General features: G+C 34.3%; 1 long non-coding RNA gene across 1 annotated transcript; it reads right to left on the reverse strand.

Moving 5' to 3' along the window:
- Positions 1-14,201: 14,201 nt before the first annotated feature.
- On the reverse strand, positions 14,202-21,216 carry LOC138320071 (uncharacterized). The gene is made up of 3 exons (XR_011208082.1): positions 21,097-21,216; positions 20,517-20,808; positions 14,202-14,333 (listed from the first exon to the last, which is right to left on the reverse strand). It is a non-coding gene; the product is annotated as an uncharacterized lncRNA (long non-coding RNA).
- Positions 21,217-22,506: the final 1,290 nt, after the last annotated feature.

Raw genomic sequence — 22,506 nt, forward strand, 5'->3', positions numbered from 1 at the left:
TTCGTTCTTAAACTGTTATTTTAACCATATTCGTGATTTTTTAAATATTTATGTTGGTTATATCTGTTTTACTGTTATTATCAAAATTTTAGTTATCTTAAACTAAAAGCATGTTATTATTTTCTAGCACACGTTATATTTTTGCTTGTGTGTTATCTCTATCTTTGCATGCGTTTGTCTTTTTAAATGATGTTAGATTTAGTGGCTGATGTTATTATTTATTTTGCATTGTTATTCATTTCAATTCACGTGTTAGTGTCAGCAATGATTGTTAATGATTTTGTTTCCCATGTTATTGTCAGAATGTTACGTGATTTTTATGTGAAACTTTGTTAGCATCAACAGAACATGTGATTATTTACGTGACCACGTTACGAGTATCGTTGGAAACGTTATTTATTTTTAAAAGCGTTATTTTTTTCGTGGAAATACCACTGCCTATTGTTCTCATTGACCCCCTACGGCGACAGCGCAGTGAGCCGGCGGGCGAGCTTCGCTGGTGTGTTGACCACTCACCCATAACGAGAGCACGGCACGATATAGTCGACTGGCGGTATCGCTGTCACTGTATCGCTACCGTATCGCATGTGCTGTGCAACTGAGCATGGAATATATATAGTTTTCAGTTACTATATTTACAGTTCTTTTTCTCCAAAGTTTGCATTCACTGTATAAATTTATTGAAAATTCCTTACATATTAGGGTTGTGATGGAATCGGCAAGGACGTTTAAATCCTTGGAATCGGTCATAGTTTAACTACACTGTACAAAGATTTGATGTGTTTTAACATATTGTGTATTTCAAGTTTATTGATTATTACGTTATAAATGTAATATATAGATATGTTTCTGATAACGTACGTAATCTGTTTTGATTAACGAAATTGTGTACATTTCTTGAATGGCTGCTTAACAAAATTATTTGTCGAAGTTATGCATATTATGGAATCTGTTTTGTTTAACGAAATTGTGTACATTTCTTGAATGGCTGATTTATATATGTCACAACATTATTTGAGGCATATTTTGGAACAAGTGCTATATATTCAAAATGAACATTACAAAATCTACTATACCGACGGTAATTCTATATGATATGTCGTATCGTACAGGGAAGACACAAATAAATATCAAATGCACGTCCCTTGAATACAGTTACAATACGCATGATGCAAACTGACATGCATTTATTTAATTAAATACACTGTATTGTACGTTTTGTCTACGTTATGAAAAGTGAAATATATATTCAAGTTCATGCTAAAATCACTGTCAAAACAAACTCCATTGTATCCGACTTGCTACCGCGCAGGGACATATAACATGCGCAGCGACCCGTGAAAATTGCCCGCGGGTCAAGCAGTCGTGGATCTTTTATTTTCGTCAAGTATTATTATCTACGCTAGAAGGCCGTTACCATTAATTTGTATGTACTGTTTGGAATCGGCTTGTTAACTTAAGCCATTAACTTTTAACTTCAACAAAGATTTTTGAAAAATGGTACCATGACATAGAGTCATCTAACTAAAGGAAAACTATACTCTACTATCAAAGAATTTGTGTCACGATAAAATGAGGTGTGTTCTCCTTTCAAGACACTCGGAGTCATTAGTTGCCGGACACCTAAATATTGTGGTAACGAGACTTATTTGGTGCGTGACGTAATCGACCATATGCGAGGCAGCGCAGCTCATCACTATCAATGCTTGCATACGGCGCTCGACACACCTACCTGTGATTTTCAAAAACGTATTTTCAGCGATTTGGGATTGTTGCTACGTTTCTCTGATTTTTTTAAATTATTAAATAGCATTGTCATGAACTTTCGTTTTCTTATAAAATGTTAAGCAATGCGGGACGAAAGCGTAATTGTGAGAACCGCGATGAACAACGTAACACTGTACAATTTCACCTGGATGCGGAGGCTGGTGGATAATTATGTATATTTAATGAGGGTAAAACTTTCGTGTAGATTTCTTACTTTTTTTTCAATAATTTATGCATTCTTTCTAAAGACTGTAGTAAATAGTAACGCATACTTGTATTCATCTTAGCGATTAACATTTTCTACATATTTAATTTTCCCTTTCTCTTTCTTTCTTTCTCTCCCTCCCTCTCTGAGTGACAGGTCACAGCACTTACAGGTTCTCGCCATGTCTGCTAGTGTGATTATACACGGTGGAGAAGGATAACGGAATCGTGATGCGCCCTGACTTACGAGGCTCGACTTATGGGGCGCTTATATTTCATAGTATTTAGTCGGCACTAGTAGGAGCACGAAGCGAGAAAAATGGCCAACAATTATTGTATACACTTTATAGACAAAGATATTGAAAGGGAACATTAACATTGTAAGTTGCTAGTAAACGTAAAAAAATCTCTTTATGAGTTGCAAATTGGTTGAAATCTTAGCGAAGTACGGGATTAACTGGGCGGGTGGTTACGTTATGTATAGTCATCTTCAGAATGTGCACACAAGTCATCTACAAGTATTTAAACCAGAGACTTAAAGGATTTGTGCAGTCAAAAATAATAATTTCAGTTTATGCTGGAAATGGCTTTATCAGACCGTGTAGAAATTTAAACCTCTCCGTGCCGCGCGCGACCGGAATAACCTGTAAACCGCCGATATCGAGGTCAAATTTTCTGACCACCCGATCATGCGTATTTTCTAGCTCTAAACCGTGTGACGTCATAATAGTCCGTGGCTTATAGCTGTACTATAACTGATGTGCTATCACTTACATCGACGGTCACAGGAAAAGCCGATCAAAGTTTTTTTTTATGATTACTTTTGAGTGAAGTTAATCGAACAATAACGTTGGCACTAATATATATAACTAAAAGAGTGAAATTCGATGTTTCAAATACTCTAATTTATGCTCTAATAGCAGGTATCTTCGTGTAATTATGAAAGAAAATCCACACAGAAATAAAAGTTTCAGATTTTTTGTCGAGGAGTTCAGCAACGAATAAGCTTTAATCAGATAAAATTTTCCTGTAGTCTGTATCTTTGATACATTGTGAATTGCAAAGTTTGTGACTGTAAAATGAAATTTTACGTTACAATTTAAGAAATCCTTGATTAGAGCATCAAGGATATGATGCTTGACATACGAACACACCGATGTTTGATCATTAAAAACATTGTGTTGTGTGTTGCTAACCGAATAAATCGAGATACATTTATTGCAATACCATAGAACGTTTCAACATGTGGTAGAAAGAATTTACTTTTGATATTATAAAAGATCAAAATATTGAGATATTAAGCAAAACAAACTATTTTTTCAGACCGAGCAGTCGCTTTCAATTTTTAATCGATATACGAGTAGATACACCGATATTATAGATATATAATTAGCCATGCCTTTGGTTTGATGGTTATGTAATACCTTGACCAGGATGTTGTTTACCTGTACACGCCGCCATTCATCGAACTCACCTGCAATTACCTGGCCGCGGGCAATTTGCTATTCGGTGGACTATATCGGGTATTTGCTATTGTCTTTGATTGCCTTACTAAAGTCAATTCAATTTTTCAATTGAAAATTGAATTGACTTTAGTAAATCATGCTCTAGGTTTTTTAATTGTCACCTCCATTTTTAAAATGAAGATGTAAAAGCAAATGGAAATTAAATATACCTTATCATACCTAGGAATATATATTACACACACATATATATATGTCATACACAGGTAAAAAATGGAAAGTGACTCATCAGAAACAAAAATGGTTCTAATAACTATTTCAACAAAAGGTTTAACCTAAAATTATCCCAGTCTAGTACTGTAATTACGGAATCGTCGCATATAGCAATCTTCCGTAATTTCTAAGGTATTAGTAAAAATTCTAAGCATGTATTTTCACAGTTTCGAATCTAAATGTACATGTATAGTCATACAAGAAGGGTTACAACATTATCACACTAAATATACTTACCTAAATATCACTTAGTATATTTTTAAAAAGTTACAAGATATTATATCTATTCATAATCCCTGTATACAGGTAATTTCAATTTTCATTTGAACACTTTATGTGCTTTTTAGTAAACGTTATGGATAAAGTTTCAAGGGCAACAATATAGATTTACATATAATTTTCGGTATAAGTTCGGTACTGTTACTCCAAGATAACCGACCACATTTTATTTTTACTCAAACCTGTGCCGTGTTTGCATCGTTATGGCAGAAGTTTGAAATAAAAACACGGATTCTAGATATATTCATGCTAAATTTTGGGATTTTACTCGTAAAAAGAAAGTGTTACATTATTCTGGTTTTTTTTTATTACACTGAAATCCACATCATAGCTATCTAAATCTCAGTCCAGACTGATCCGAACATCATTTTGATATCGCTATCAAATTGGACTGAATATCTAATCGTAAGTAAGATATATGCTTGTTTGAATTTTTGAAATGGTGTAAATGGAATGTTTTGAAACTGAAATTATCTACATCACACTAGCGCTATCGGTTGGTTTTGGTCGTGATTTACGGGTAGTGTCGACTAGGGTTCAGAGATAATGAGCTAGGCGGTCTCGTGGTCTTGTGATGTCAGAGCAGTCCGCGGCTGCACAAGATAAGCCTATAGTACTATACATGTTCTAGCTTTGAGATGTAGATAATTTCAGTTTCAAAACATTCCATTTACACCATTCTTGTATGACTATACATGTACATTTAGATTCGAAACTGTGAAAATACATGCTTAGAATTTTTACTAATACCTTAGAAATTACGGAAGATTGCTATATGCTACGATTCCGTAATTACAGTACTAGACTGGAATAATTTTAGGTTAAACCTTTTGTTGAAATAGTTCTTAGAACCATTTTTGTTTCTGAATAAGTCACTTTCCATTTTTGTTTACCTGTGTACGACATATATATATGTGTATGTAATATATATTCCTAGGTATGATCAGGTATATTTAATTTCCATTTGCTTTTACATCTTCATTTTAAAAATGGAGGTGACAATAAAAAACTTAGAGCATAGATGTACGGGGTTTCCATAATTCAAATCACAATCCAATTAACGGATGTCCTAACCTGATTGACAGTAAGACAATAGCAAATACCCGATATAGTCCACCGAATAGCAAATTGCCCGCGGCCAGGTAATTGCAGGTGAGTTCGATGAATGGCGGCGTGTACAGGTAAACAACATCCTGGTCAAGGTATTACATAACCATCAAACCAAAGGCATGGCTAATTATATATCTATAATATCGGTGTATCTACTCGTATATCGATTAAAAATTGAAAGCGACTGCTCGGTCTGAAAAAAATAGTTTGTTTTGCTTAATATCTCAATATTTTGATCTTTTATAATATCAAAAGTAAATTCTTTCTACCACATGTTGAAACGTTTTACGGTATTGCAATAAATGTATCTCGATTTATTCGGTTAGCAACACACAACACAATGTTTGTAATTATCAAACATCGGTGTGTACGTATGTCAAGCATCATATCCTTGATGCTCTAATCAAGGATTTCTTAAATTGTAACGTAAAATTTCATTTAACAGTCACAAACTTTGCAATTCACAATGTATCAAAGATACAGACTACAGGAAAATATTATCTAATTAAAGCTTATTCGTTGCTGAACTCCTCGATAAAAAATCTGAAACTTTTATTTCTGTGTGGATTTTCTTTCATAATTACACGAAAATACCTGCTATTAGAGCATAAATTAGAGTATTTGAAACATCGAATTTCGCTCTTTTAGTTATTTATATTAGAGTTAACGTTATTGTACGATTAACTTCACTCAAAAGTAATCATAAAAAAAATCTTTGATCGGCTTTTCCTGTGACCGTCGATGTAAGTGATAACACATCAGTTATAGCCACGGACTATTATGACGTCACACGGTTTAGAGCTAGAAAATATGCATGATCGGGTGGTCAGAAAATTTGACCTCGATATCGGCGGTTTACAGGTTATTCCGGTCGCGCGCGGCACGGAGAGGTTTCTACACGGTCTGATAAAGCCATTTCCAGCATAAACTGAAATTATTATTTTTGACTGCACAAATCCTTTAAGTCTCTGGTTTAAATACTTGTAGATGACTTGTGTGCACATTCTGAAGATTACTATACATAACGTAACCACCCGCCCAGCTAATCCCGTACTTCGCTAAGATTTCAACCAATTTGCAACTCATAAAGAGATTTTTTTTACGTCTACTAGCAACTTTCAATGTTAATGTTCCCTTTCAATATCTTTGTCTATAAAGTATATACAATTAGTGTCGGCCATTTTCTCGCTTCGTGCTCCTACTAGTGCCGCCTAAATACAATGAAATATAAGCGCCCCGTAAGTCGAGCCTCGTAAGTCAGGGCGCATCACGATTCCGTTAACCTTCTCCACCGTGTATAGGTCTAGTGTGAATTCCTGTCTAAACAGGATAATCACACTAGCAGACATGGCAATTCAATTCAATTCATTTTATTCACTCCAGACACACGAGCTGTGTGTAACAGGAGGTCAATCAAACAAATACATATAGAGATGACAGAACAGAGATACATCAATTACATAATACTGTTCTACAAGGTTAGCAATAATACATACATTACACATCCTTACATACACCCTTACATTAACATGTAATATATTTTCGTACATACTTTACATACCTGTGTAAATACATTGTATTACATTACATATATTATACACATTACATACGTACATTATTCTACTTAACTACATAAATACATTACATACATTATACACATTACATTCATACATTCTACATAACTACATAAATACATTACGTTACATATATTATACACATTACATACATATATTATACACATTACATACATGTATTAAACACATTACATACATACACTATTCTACATAAATACATAAATCCATTACATTACATATATTATACACATTACATATACATTACAATTCACACTTTTTATACATAAAGACATTACATACATATGTCACATTACATTACCGAACGATACATATGCCTATATACAATGCATACATACACCTATATACACTGTTCATATCCCCACACACACATACATGTATATGTTCCCTTTCAATATCTTTGTCTATAAAGTGTATACAATTAGTGTCGGCCATTTTCTCGCTTCGTGCTCCTACTAGTGCCGCCTAAATACAATGAAATATAAGCGCCCCGTAAGTCGAGCCTCGTAAGTCAGGGCGCATCACGATTCCGTTATCCTTCTCCACCGTGTATAATCACACTAGCAAACATGGCGAGAACCTGTAAGTGCTGTGACCTGTCACTCAGAGAGGGAGGGAGAGAAAGAAAGAAAGAGAAAAGGAGAATTAAATATGTAGAAAATGTTAATCGCTAAGATGAATACAAGTATGCGTTACTATTTACTACAGTCTTTAGAAAGAATGCATAAATTATTGAAAAAAGTAAGAAATCTACACGAAAGTTTTACCCTCATTAAATATACATAATTATCCACCAGCTTCCACATCCAGGTGAAATTGTACAGGGTTACGTTGTTCATCGCGGTTCTCACAATTACGCTTTCGTCCCGCATTGCTTAACATTTTATAAGAAAACGAAAGTTCATGACAATGCTATTTAATAATTAAAAAAAAATCAGAGAAACGTAGCAACAATCCCAAATCGCTGAAAATACGTTTTTGAAAATCACAGGTAGGTGTGTCGAGCGCCGTATGCAAGCATTGATAGTGATGAGCTGTGCTGCCTCGCATATGGTCGATTACGTCACGCACCAAATAAGTCTCGTTACCACAATATTTAGGTGTCCGGCAACTAATGACTCCGAGTGTCTTGAAAGGAGAACACACCTCATTTTATCGTGACACAAATTCTTTGATAGTAGAGTATAGTTTTCCTTTAGTTAGATGACTCTATGTCATGGTACCATTTTTCAAAAATCTTTGTTGAAGTTAAAAGTTAATGGCTTAAGTTAACAAGCCGATTCCAAACAGTACATACAAATTAATGGTAACGACCTTCTAGCGTAGATAATAATGCTTGACGAAAATAAAAGATCCACGACTGCTTGACCCGCGGGCAATTTTCACGGGTCACTGCACATGTTATATGTCCCTGCGCGGTAGCAAGTCGGATACAACGGAGTTTGTTTTGACAGTGATCTTAGCATGAACTTGAATATATATTTCACTTTTCATAACGTAGACAAACGTACAATACAGTGTATTTAATTAAATAAATGCATGTCAGTTTGCATCATGCGTATTGTAACTGTATTCAAGGGACGTGCATTTGATATTTATTTGTGTCTTCCCTGTACGATACCACATATCATATAGAATTACCGTCGGTATAGTAGATTTTGTAATGTTCATTTTGAATATATAGCACTTGTTCCAAAATATGCCTCAAATAATGTTGTGATATATATAAATCAGCCATTCAAGAATGTACACAATTTCGTTAATCAAAACAGATTCCACAATATGCATAACTTCGACAAATAATTTTGTTAATCAGCCATTCAAGAAATGTACACAATTTCGTTAATCAAAACAGATTACGTACGTTATCAGAAACATATCTATATATCACATTTATAACGTAATAATCAATAAACTTGAAATACACAATATGTTAAAACACATCAAATCTTTGTACAGTGTACTGTAGTTAAACTATGACCGATTCCAAGGATTTAAACGTCCTTGCCGATTCCATCACAACCCTAATATGTAAGGAATTTTCAATAAATTTATACAGTGAATGCAAACTTTGGAGAAAAAGAACTGTAAATATAGTAACTGAAAACTATATATATATCAGTTGCACAGCACATGCGATACGGTAGCGATACAGTGACAGCGATACCGCCAGTCGACTATATCGTGCCGTGCTCTCGTTATGGGTGAGTGGTCAACACACTAGCGAAGCTCGCCCGCCGGCTCACTGCGCTGTCGCCGTAGGGGGTCAATGAGAACAATAGGCAGTGGTATTTCCATGAAAAAAATAACGCTTCTAAAATAAATAACGTTTCCAACGATACTCGTAACGTGGTCACGTAAATAATCACATGTTCTGTTGATGCTAACAAAGTTTCACATAAAAATCACGTAACATTCTGGCAATAACATGGGAAACAAAATCATTAACAATCATTGCTGACACTAACACGTGAAATGAAATGAATAACAATGCAAAATAAATAATAACATCAGCCACTAAATCTAACATCATTTAAAAAAGACAAACGCATGCAAAGATAGAGATAACACACAAGCAAAAATATAACGTGTGCTAGAAAATAATAACATGCTTTTAGTTTAAGATAACTAAAATTTTGATAATAACAGTAAAACAGATATAACCAACATAAATATTTAAAAAATCACGAATATGGTTAAAATAACAGTTTAAGAACGAAAATTAACAGAACAGGGCTACCAGTGTCTGTGCCTTTGATGTTAGGCGTCGCTCTCTCTATAGTCTTCAAATGAAATATTAGCTAGCCTGTGATTGGTCAAATGTTTTCCGCTGAGCTGCCTTCAATTTCACTATGAGATAGTCCAGGGGTGTAGAGATCGTAAGTGATCGGAACCCCTGGAATATCGAGGATGATCCACCCCTGGATTATCTCATAGTAAAACTGGAGGCTGTTCAGGAGAAAAAAAACTGACCAATCACAGGCCTGCAGAGACTTTCCTTGAAGATTACAGAAAGAGCAACACCCATCTTCAAAGCCACAAAGTCAACAATAGTGTACCGTTATACAATTCCTTTGATGTACTGTAAAAGATCAAATTACCTGTGTTCTGTTGCCTCCAGTTTTACTATGAGATAGTCCAGGGGTAGATATAACGTCAGTGATAGAAATACCTATAGTATCGAGGATGAAGTAGTCCCGACGATATTCGCGGCAAAAACAAAATATAAGTCTTTGGAAATAAACATATAATCATCAGTACACAAAGTTTGTTCAAAAAATTATTTATAATTATATTCATTTGGATTGTTCAGTAATACCAATGTTTATGTCATTGGTGAAATCATTGTGATATTATTATTATATTATATTTTTTCTTCGTTATTATACTGAATCTGTCTTTCTGTTTTTTTTTATTCAATTCAATTCAATTCATTTTATTCCGAATGCAATCAGCATATATGATTACAATAAACCACTATGATTATATTCTCTTTGTTTTCATTCTAAATGTGACTTTCTGACTGATAATTTTTTTTATGTCACTATGAAAATAGATCGTGACATCATAGCAGAATAATTGACGTTGCGTATCGTTTTGAAAAAATAATTGATTTTTTTTTTCTTGTTTTTTTTTTTTCTTTAATTTTCAAACAATTGTTCTCCTATTTTTAAAAGGTTGCCTTATAAATATGTGACAAAACATATACTTCTTTTGTTTATCGGAATATATGTTATACAGGAAACGCAAGAAATTACCCATTTATAATTATCAGCTATTTTGAAACTTTGTGTTTCTTACGCTTTGTAGAAAGATAAAATTTCATTTGGTTTCACTGAAATCGTCAGTGTGGTAGCAATTTACATATTATGTATATCAATTTCGTTTCTGCTGTTTTAACAAGTATTTAAACCGTAATCATGATATCAAGTTATGGTTTGGTTTATTTTTTGATGTCCTATTAACAGCCAGGATCATGTAAGGACGTGTCAGGTTTGTTGGTGGAGGAAAGCCGGAGTACCCAGAGAAAAACCACCGACCAGCGGTCAGTACCTGGCAACTGCTCCACTTGGTTCGAATCCCATGTGTGGTAGTTGCCCCTACTGAACGCTGGTAACAAGATTTGAACAATGAAATGTCGTCATTAAGTCGTACTCAGTTTCGTCATTTCCAATTGCAATTATTTATGAATGTTATTTAATAATAACGAAGAAAAAATATAATATAATAATGATATCACAATGATTTCACCAATGACATAAACATTGGTATTACTGAAAAATCCAAATGAATATAATTATAAATTATAAATAATTGCTCAGAAACTTGAGAGAGTAAGTACATACGTAGTATATACACTGTTAGGCAATTCTGTTTGCGTTTCGGTTGCTTCACTCTGATCCATCATCGGACAATTTTCCTTTATTTGATACATTGCAATTCCGTATTATATACGTATTTTATATACGTGAAGTGTTAGCATGAAGGTATACATTATAGAATGTAGCGAAGTATTACGATGTCAGGTTAGACTTAGGCCGAAAAATGCATTATATGAAATTATTCATTGACTGATTTATATTTCAAAGAATCTCACTTTTATTGATTTTTTTTTCTGTTAAAAAAATGCCATTCATCATGCTAATGGAGAAAATCTCATTTAAGATCAAATTTGATCAAAGATGAAATAGCTTTATCTCTTTCATTCAAGGATAGTATTTTAAATTAATCATTTTTATTTACCCTAATTTCCACCATGGCCTCCTTCACATTTATGCACAAAAATATTTCCCTTCACATTACCTGTTTGTGACCAGAGTTGGAGTAATTACAGCAAGCACTTGCCAGTGGCGAATTCCCTCTATTTCCTCTATTAAGCCCAACCCTTCCAGATCCAGAACGGACGGGTTGGTTTGGTGGGGGCGATGGTGTCAGTCACCATGCATGCAAAATCTAATCCCCAATTCCCAAAAGATGTTTCTGGCGAAATTTGGTTAAAATCCATAAAATTCTTTATGGTTGGTAGTGAAGGACTTGAGCCTATTGATTCTGCATTGTGTAAAGTCTGTATTTTTACTAATAATCAAACACGATGTATACTTTTCCACATTCTGCTCTATGAGAATTTCTTACATTTGTTTCACATCGTTAGCACGAAAATAATTCTGATAGCTCTGAATGACTTGTTCATAGTTTGTAATAATGTCTACAGCCTATTTCATGCTAACGTGTGGCGTTTAATGATGTCTACGTTCTATTTCATACTAACGTGTGGTGATTAATAGGATCTGTCATTGCCTTGAGGGTTGGGCAGAGAAATCTCTACCTGAGGAGGAGATTCACGACTGTCAACCCGAGGCTTGCCGTGAATCTACTCCTAGAGATTTCCCTGTCCTACTCTCAAGGCAGGAAATGATCCTTTTTCTGCCCCTGTAATTTACCCAAAAAAAATTTAAAACTACAAATACGCGATTAAAAATATAAATCAACTTAGAGATTTCTATTACATTTTGTCAAAAACTTTGTTAAACTTGTTGCACTGTGACAAACAAGAATCTAAATCATTTTAAAATATTTACAGTCATAGAAATTCTTACTGATATTGGATGAAAACCAAGTGAAATCAATCTTTTTACTGGTTAAACATCAACGAAATGTATGAAGGTACATGTAGATGTAGATGGAATTTCAATTGCGATGCTCATTAAGTCAAAGTTCAGCACGCACATGAAGCAGGAGCTCGAGTTCGAATGTGATATTGATTGTCCATTTGGACTGCACAGGTCAATTTTTATTTGCATATGGCGTTTTACAACTTCAGGTTTATCATGAGAATATGTTTTACACGTGCAGACTGTCTTCCCCAGGGTAAAACAGAGAAATCTTCCCCTCACTGGAAGTGCAGATATCTCTGTCCGATGGGGAAGAAGATGGCTATTTCATACTAAGTTTTTGATATTAATGATGTCTACAGCCTATTTCATTCTAACTTGTGGTATTAACGATGTCTACAGCCTATTTCATACTAACATGTGATATTAACGATGCCTACAGCCTATTTCATACTAACTTGTGGTATTAACGATGTCTACAGCCTATTTCATACTAACTTGTGGTATTAATGATGTCTACAGCCTATTTCATACTAACTTGTGGTATTAACGATGTCTACAGCCTATTTCATACTAACTTGTGGTATTAATAATGTCTAGCCTATTTCATACTAACTTGTGGTGCTTAACGATGTCTACAGCCTATTTCATACTAAGTTGTGATATTAACGATGTCTACAGCCTATTTCATGCTAACATGTGATATTAACGATGTCTACAGCCTATTTCATACTAACTTGTGGTATTAACGATGTCTACAGCCTATTTCATACTAACTTTTTGTGTTTAATGATGTCTACAGCCTATTTCATACTAACTTTTTGTGTTTAATGATGTCTACAGCCTATTTCGTACTAACTTGTGGTATTAACGATGTCTACAGCCTATTTCATACTAACTTGTGGTATTAACGATGTCTACAGCCTATTTCATACTAACTTGTGGTATTAATAATGTCTACAGCCTATTTCATACTAACTTGTGGTATTAACGATGTCTACAGCCTATTTCATACTAACTTGTGGTATTAACGATGTCTACAGCCTATTTCATACTAACTTTTTGTGTTTAATGATGTCTACAGCCTATTTCATACTAACTTTTTGTGTTTAATGATGTCTACAGCCTATTTCGTACTAACTTGTGGTATTAACGATGTCTACAGCCTATTTCATACTAACTTGTGGTGCTTAATGATGTCTAGAGCCGATTTCATACCAACGTCACACAATACATGTAACTAGCTGCAAAAAGTCAAGTTAGATTCGACCTCGATTTTGTTAGTATTTGTAGATGTAGTTGAAATTAAGTTATATCGAAGTTGTATCAAATATTATCTATAATGATTTCTGAATAACTTTGGTAAAGCAGTTGTTGAAAGTCGATACTTGTAAACATGCCTCCATTTTAAACTGGTCGCCCGCCATAGATATTACGATTGTTGCTGAACGGAAGTCGGAAACTTGACCCGTTATCAGAAGAGTTCGGAAGATGTCGGCTAACTTCTGTTTGTTTGTAAAATGAGACCCACTTAGGATGTTTTTCATAATTCTTTTAAATCATGAAAAAATAGGCAGATACGGATATTGGGACTTAAATATTTACTACAGTCTATTTCATACTAACTTGTGGTGTTACTGATGTCCGCAGCCTATTTCATTCATACTTTCACACTATTTATATAAAATGGGGTTTCTACAGCTTATATCATGTGTTGTTTAATGATGTATACAGTCGATTTCATACTAACGTGTGGTGTTTAATGATATCTACAGCCTATTTCATACTAATTTGTGTTGTTTCATAGATTCATGTATAAACACAGGTAAAGCTATCTACCAGTTATAACTGAATTGTATGATTTATATCGTGTATTCGATGACAAATAATTAAAAGTGGGATGTTTAAATAGATTTAATTGCACAACATATCTTCAACGTAAGAGACGGACAGACGGATCGCTTGCAATATCCAGCCGATTCTCACATAAATCAGACAACTTCGTCAATACCCCTGCAACGTCGGTTGGATGACTGAAATAACACAAACAACATTCATAAATAGTTACAATTGAGAATGACGCAAGTCAAATTAAATACGGCTTAATGGCGAAATTCCAAACCTTGTTAACATGATTACGGTTAAAATACTTAAAAACGTCTACACAAGTAAGATGCATAACATTTTTTTACCGTAAACATTTAATATATCTACAGCAGAAATGAAATTAATGGAATACTGTCAAACTGACAATTTCTGTGAAAATATTAAAGTAAATAAAATAAGATAAAATAAACGAAAATTCGCATCCCTACAAAGCCTAAAAACACGCATTTCGAAAATAACCGCCAAATGTGTAGTTAAAAAAACCCGCTTAGATCAAGGTTGAAATGAGACTTCGACAAGACTGAAACCCACAAGAGAAAATTCTAATATAAATGGAAGTCAGACATAATCTAATATAAAAAGGACTTCAGCCTACTTCTTATCATGTATACTGAAGGTTTTGAGAACAATATCTTTATATTTAAATCAGAACTGTGTTAAGGAAAACAGATGTTTTGTTCCACTTCTTGAAATGTTAATGCCAAACACTTTTTATTCAAGCATTGATATCACTATGCTTTATGGCATAGGTATAACAGAAAATGTGAATCACCGTAGCGTATTTTTAAAATTGTTCAAATAATAGTTTTCCATAACTCGATGAAATTAACAATATAGTGACATCAATGTTCATAATTAACTTTTCAGAATACTTGACAAAATAAAATACGTTTCAAAGAACGGCTCCATTATTTTGAGGATGTATTCTTCTGAGGTTTCAGTCCCGTTGAAGTCTCGTTTCGACATAGATAAAAAAATCTGATGAGCTTTTCAAATACAATGTATCCATGTCGGTAGCAATTACTAGTTGCAAATTTTGTCTAAATATTATATTCCTATTCTTAGTAGATTTTTTTATACAGGGATTTTAAGAAATGACCCATTTGGCGGCAATTTTGAAAATGTGTCTTTTTGCACTTTGAGCAGAACCGCAGACCCCCTACACGGACCCCCTATTTTTCTGCCTGATTTAGAAAGAATAACCATTTCCCTATTGATATGCAAAATATCAACAAAAGTTTAATACCAGAACTTTTTATAATGGATTAAAATTGGAAAAATTGGCTGAAAATGGTACATTTTGTAGCTCGAAATTAAGGGGTAGGGGTAGCATTTGTTGTTATTCTGAGACAAAATATGAGTCGTATTAATCATAACTGGTATAATTTTAAAGAAGACCATTGGAAAATAAATTCTACAAACATCCATACATATCTAACACCTCATTGGGAAATTATGGCTTTAATCTCTCGTGTATGTGGTCAAAACGGCAAAATTCGGATAAAATCCAATATCTTGTCAACTAGGTATCTTTCAGTGACAATAGCTCAAAAACGAGCTCACGGACATATGTTTTTCTTCCATTTTCTTTTCTGATATGAACTCCTATTTCCAAAAATCTATATGAGAAAAAAAGTTTAAAATAAGAAAATTTTGACTTCTCAGAGGAGTACATCCTCAAGGGGTTATTTTATCAAAACAATACATAACTTCGATGTCGCTATTGTGATAACGTAGGTAACGCGCCATTCTTAGATTGTTTTCACAGTGGTATGAACAAAAATAGTCAAATACAAAGTCAGATTTAGTATGAAAACAAAGAAAAATGATAATATGATAATTATATCACAATGATTTAACAAATGACGCAATCATTGGAATTACTGGACTATTTAAATGTATAAAAAATAAATATTGTATTGATATATATCATTAATCATACAATGTACACATTTAACCATTGTCCGGATTACCATTGAATAAAGTGGACCCTTCAGTATTTTTCCATAGGCAGTTTAATAAGACCTGCAATTCAGCTCCACTACGATGCTCGACGATACATGGATACTTAGATACATAGATTGTTTTCTGACAAAGTAGGGATTAGTATTCATTGCTTTGAAATTCAGCTCTGTAATACCATGTTTATGTTTTTCATAATATGAAATAAAATTGTAACATTCATTGTCGGATTTTTTTCTTTAAAACACTATATTTGTTGTTGGTTATGCCAGTGTTCATGTAATTTATATTCGAATTGACAGTTTTTGCGTATACTACAAGGGACGGAAGAGTGTTCCATACATCGACGGTTCTCTGTGTAAATGCGGTTTTTTTACGTTTAATTGCGAATGTGTTTGATAAACATTGAGGCCTTGTCCACATATTGAGGAATCATTCCTGATTTTGAAAATACCCCACAATCATATGTCCATGACAGTATTGTGTAGACGTCGACCATGTCTCTGCGTGATCTCCTGTATAATAACGTTGGTAGTTTCATTTTCTGTAATCTTGTAGTATATGACAAGTCCTTTAACCCATGTACTTGTTTTGTTGCACGATATTGTAAATTTTGTATCATTTCGATGTGTTTTTTTCAAGATGAGGGTTCCATACTTGATTCGCATACTCTATATATGCGGTCTAACCAAAGCTATGTAAAGCAACATAGAGCTATTCAAGCTCATGTACTCTATTGTTCTCTGTAAAATCCCCATAATTGAATTGTTGACTTTCTCACATACATGTTTATCAAATGTTAATTTACTGTATATAGTGACACCGATATCTTTTTCACGGAATCTAGAACTCTTGCATCTTCCTGGAGTTTACAATCTATTAGGTTGTCATTTGAATGCCTCACGTGCATCAATTTGCAATTTTCTGGATGAAATCGGAGTTTCCAAACTTATGACCACTGTTGTAGGGCATACATCTCTTTCTGTAAGATCCTACAATCTTCCTCTTTGTTAATTGCCTTAATTGCCTTTGAATCGTCCGCGAAAAGAAATGTTTTCGTTCCTTGACTTGTAACTTCCAACATGTCGTTGGTATAAAGAACAGATAATGGTAGCCCTAAAACCGACCCTTGTGGTATACCACTTATAATATGAATCCATTTTGATTTCGCTCCGTTGACGACGACCCTCTATTTTCTTCCGAGAAAAACGATGGATATACAAATAGAAAATCTACCAGAAATTTCGTATTTTTCGAGTTTATATATTAGGCATTGATGGGGAACTTTATCAAAGGCTTTCTTAAAATCATAATAAATTACATCGATACATCCATCTTTATGTAATATTACTGTCAATTTAGCCATAACCTTTATCAGATGTACAGAACCATAGAACTTTTGAAATTATACTGTGTTGTGCTTAACATAATTTTTCTTCTCATATGGTTCATTATTTCTTTCCTAAATACTAATTCCATTACCTTACATACAACACTGGTTAGAGGTTAGACAGACTGGCCTGTATGTTGAAGCTTCCTTACGGTCTCGCTGTTTGAATATTGCTGATACATGTACGTTAGTGCATTTCCAGTCTTCCAGTAATTTACCGATATCTTATGGTGTTTGAAATATTAGTACTAATGGCTGACAAATGACATCACATATTTCTTTTAGTACTCTTGGATGAATCATATTAGGTCCCGGAGATTTTGAAGTTTTCAACTTGGATAATTTTGATTGCACTTTTTCAGGAGTAATATCGAGACCCGTAATTGGTTCCACGTTTACTTTATCGATATCGGACAGTGCCTCGTTTGACTATCTAGTAAACACCGTTTGAAAGTATTCGAGAACATAAGCCTTTTCGAAATGGGATATTGTTATGCTTTCCTTGTTGATCGGTATAAAGATTGGAATTTTTTTCTTTGTTGTAGTTTTATCATTTGCGTATTGCCAACATTGCTTTTTACTATTTGCTTCTCGTGCAGTCGAACAGCCGTTCTTGTTAGTGCCTTTACCTGGTTTATTTTTTTACAATACTCCCCGGTTATCTCTTGATCTCCGGTTCATAAATATTTACGCCTTAATTTGCTTTTTCTTTTGACGTTTGATAGTATTTTTTATCAAGATGAGTTTTATATCTGAAGGCAGTTTGTTTTCTTTGACGGTTAATCAATTTACTCGGAATAGTTTCTTTTATACATTGTTCCAGTTTTTCGGCACTACTGGACATCGACATCCAAACTACTATTTAAGAAATACTCTTGTCAGTTTAGACTTAGTTTCTCAGACAGTTCACTGTAGTTTCCTTTATCGAACATAATGATAATATAAATAATACGCTCCAATACAAGATCTAACAACTCCTCATTTGGGTCACCTCAGTTTGACCCCTGGCCTAGAATAGAAACAACTTTGAACGAACTAGTAGTCGTTTATACTTCCGAGAGATTCGACCACACCGAAGATTTCATAAAGTTGACTGATTGGCTCACTATAAGGTAATTGAAATCTCAACAAAGTGTCATAAATAGGGTTGCCACCGTAATAGTATATTGTTATCGTCATTAACGAAATCATAAAAAATAGTCAGGAAACAGAATGTACTTATTCTGCGAACAACAGGTTGATAGAATTTTTGACAAAAGTCTCGTTCACTTAATTGGCGAGGGACACACAAAAGCGTGTATGTGAATTAGAAAAAAAAATATTCCTCTATCTTTTTGACTTTAAACAAAACTGTTCTGTTTCATTTCGATTCGTTTATTTTGTTCGTTTTTTTAGTTTTTAGTCCAAATTTGGATATAACAATAATGATAGTAACCCCTTAAATATCAAGGATGTATCGACAGTGATAGCTACCCCCGCAATATCGGGGATACACAGACATTTTGGCGTTGCGAACAATTGTTTACGGATTAAAGTATGTTTCTAAGGTTTCTGTTGAAGGATTAACTTGTTTGAGTTGAGTTTCTTCGATAGAAACACCACTTAGATACTTTAATCCTCATATTGACAGTCTCAAAATATCATTTTCGTCGCTCAATATTTACCCCATTAAGTGCTTATGATATTCCTAAGATAAAAAAAATGAGAATTATACCGTTTGGCTCCGACGGGCAGCATTGACCGATCGCCAGGTGTAATATAGCCACGCCTCGTGCTCACAAACGCACGCGTTTCTATTCAGTGTCGGAGCAAACATCGTAGAACACACAATACAAAATACAAAGTCACGTGCAGTTTGATTGACAGCTGGTGATCCGTCAATTTAAAACAACCACTCGAAGTGGCCGAAATTTCCGTAAAACCCTTTAGGTAACATTGCTTATTTTCATGTTTTAAAATATCTTAATAGGAAAACTGGTAATATCAGATCTTTATGCAGAAAAGAATCAAAGATATAATGCCGATAAATTAATTAGATTTTATATCTGGAAAATAATGATAGTATTTGAATAACATAACCACTTCTATAATGTCATTGTCAATGATACATGCATTAGATCGCTGAAACCAAGTTTAAAGGCAGAAGTAACCACGGACGTTGGACCGCCATAAATGTTAACAGTCTGTTTTATTTGAAATACAAATACCCAAATTATTATGCTGTTTATTTATAATTAATTTACTGCTTATCATATTGTTTACTGTTGCATTTTACTAATCAAATAAAAAAAAAATTCAACTCGAGTTTGTGTTTACAATTCTCCATGTTAGTTTTAAGGCTTTGTTAAAAGACTGTATATCAGTCATTCTACATCCTCAATTTTTATAATCTTTGATGATTTGATTTTCTAACTATTCGATCTTTTCCATTCCAGATAAACTTTAACGCTTTTCATTTCCTTATAGAATCTATCATTTGGTTTTGCTAGACACATAAAAAGATGAGTGCAATTTGGAACCAGTAACGATTTAACCACTGTTATCTTACCAAGAACTGTTAATTTTCTCATGTTCCATTATTTTATAATTTTATTAATCTCATTTCGTTTAGCACAAAAAACTATCTCATTGATCTCTTTCAAATTACGAGTGTAAATGTTATTCCCAGAAATGAAAATACCCAATTCATTATGCTGTTTATTTATATTTAATTTTCTGCTTATCATATGGTTTGCGTCATTTTGCTTTTATGCATCTGGACTTTTTATTTTGTAAACCAGATGGTAATATACATGTAATAGGCTTTGAACGGTCATGATGGGCGTTCATATTGTTTGATACACATATATATATACACAAATTATGTATCGATCTTATCACGACTTTATTTGTATACCATGTATATCATCGTGTAACACATTTTCATGTGGCTGAAAGAATAAAAATGAAAAGAAAATCTTTGCTACGGTAGACCTACCTGATAGTTCTAATACAGCCCTGGGTATCCAAAGGAAGAGTATCCTCCTAAAAGCGGGTATCCATGTGGCATAGGGTAGTGGTGATGGTACGGGTCGTATCCATAACCATGGTATCCATATCCACCATGGTATCCATATCCACCATGGAGTCCCCGTCCGCGTAAATAATTACTACCCAATGCTCCTAAAATCGCCCCGCCTAATACTTGCCCTATCTTTATACGAGCTTCAGTGGTATGGACCGTCATCAGACAAAAAACGGTAACGAAAACCAAAAGGCCCCTCATTTTACTGTTAATGAAAAGAGAACACGAAAGGCGCCGTTTATATACCCGTTATGGCAAAAACTCACTGTAGTTGATGTATTAGTATTAATTTGTTTTTCTTATAACATTCAAATGGATGAGAAAGCATGATCCGTCCAATCAATTAAATTATATTTAAAATGCCTTCAGGAAATAAACCGAGGTAAAGGATACAATAAACTTTAGTAAAATCACATGTATTGCACCAATAACAATTACCACAAACCACTCATCAAATTAAATTTGCGTATCTCGAAACTCAATATTTACCTACCTTGTAGGAATCACTTTACAAACTCATTAGAATCTTATTCACATAAGAATAGAATGTAACGATGCTTTTATACAGAACAGGTAAATCTTAACCACGCCATTGTCAATGACCCATTTCGACTAACCAACCAATTCTTTGAACGCAGTCATCAATCTTCATAGGTTAATTACGTAGAAACTGGAGACAGTAAGTGCAGACGTTGCACATACACTGATAGACAATTCTTTTTGCTCTTAAATTGCGTAATTTTAATCCATCATCTAGCAATTTCCTATATCTGACATTTTAATTGCAACTCTGTATTATACTATATATTTATATATGTTAGTATGAACTCATACACTTGTAACCTGCTATACTACTCCCCCCTTTCAAACGTGTTCGCCCCCGAAAACAGACCAACCCAGGTTCTGTCTCCAACGAAGCCTCTCAATCTCGTATAGCTTTCGCTTGGAGTGGTCTACGGCACCAAATGTAACAGGGCGAGAGTAGTGTGCCGACTGAGCTAAAGGGAAATCCCCCCCCTAGCGCGAAGCTAGAAGGCGACCGTATCACTGCGTAACCTGCTACACTCTAAAGAATATAGCAAAGTATCAAGATTATCAGGTTTAACTTAGACCGAAATATTCATGACAGTGAATATGATGCTGGATGTATAAGAAAAAGAACGGGGACAATGTACTAAACTGTTGATTATATAGTATTGTACTTATTATAATATAGAAACAATTGATGCAAAGCTGGCATAAGTGATTATATAGAGTTTACACAACGAGTGGTTGTTGGATATGGAATTTATTCCACACGAGTGAGTTATTTTTTTAAAGTTATAAAAGACACGAGCTTTGACACAGACAGATATCAGATCATTTCTAGGGCTTTGCAGCTACTATAGGTGATTCATTCACAAGTTTGCCGCGACAGCCAAACCCCCCATACCAGCTGACAGAAAAGGGGACATCCTCTACATGGACAGAAAGGTGCCAAGTTTCGTTTGATGCTCTAAAGAAATGTTTTACGACAGCACCCATTCTTGTGTATCCTGACTTTACCAAGCCATTTGTCTTGGACACGAATGCCAGCTAGTTTGCTATTGGAGGAGCACTGTCACAGTGTATAGATGGTAAAGAACGTGTGATAGCTTACAACAGTAGGGCTCTGACCAAGAGCGAGCGGAAATACTGCGTGACACGGAAAGAACTGTTGGCTATTGTATACCATATAAAGCAGTGTCGCTCATACATGTACAAACACAAGTGCCTTGTACGAACAGACCATAGCGCATTGAGAAGTGGCTGATGAGGTATACGGAACCTGAAGGACAGCTGGCGCGTTGGCTGGAGGTCATCTCAACTTATGATCTAGATATTCAACACTGAGCTGGAAAACTCCACCAAAACGCTGATGCTA

Source organism: Argopecten irradians, chromosome 3 (assembly GCF_041381155.1).
Source record: "Argopecten irradians isolate NY chromosome 3, Ai_NY, whole genome shotgun sequence".
Lineage (NCBI taxonomy): Eukaryota > Metazoa > Mollusca > Bivalvia > Pectinida > Pectinidae > Argopecten > Argopecten irradians.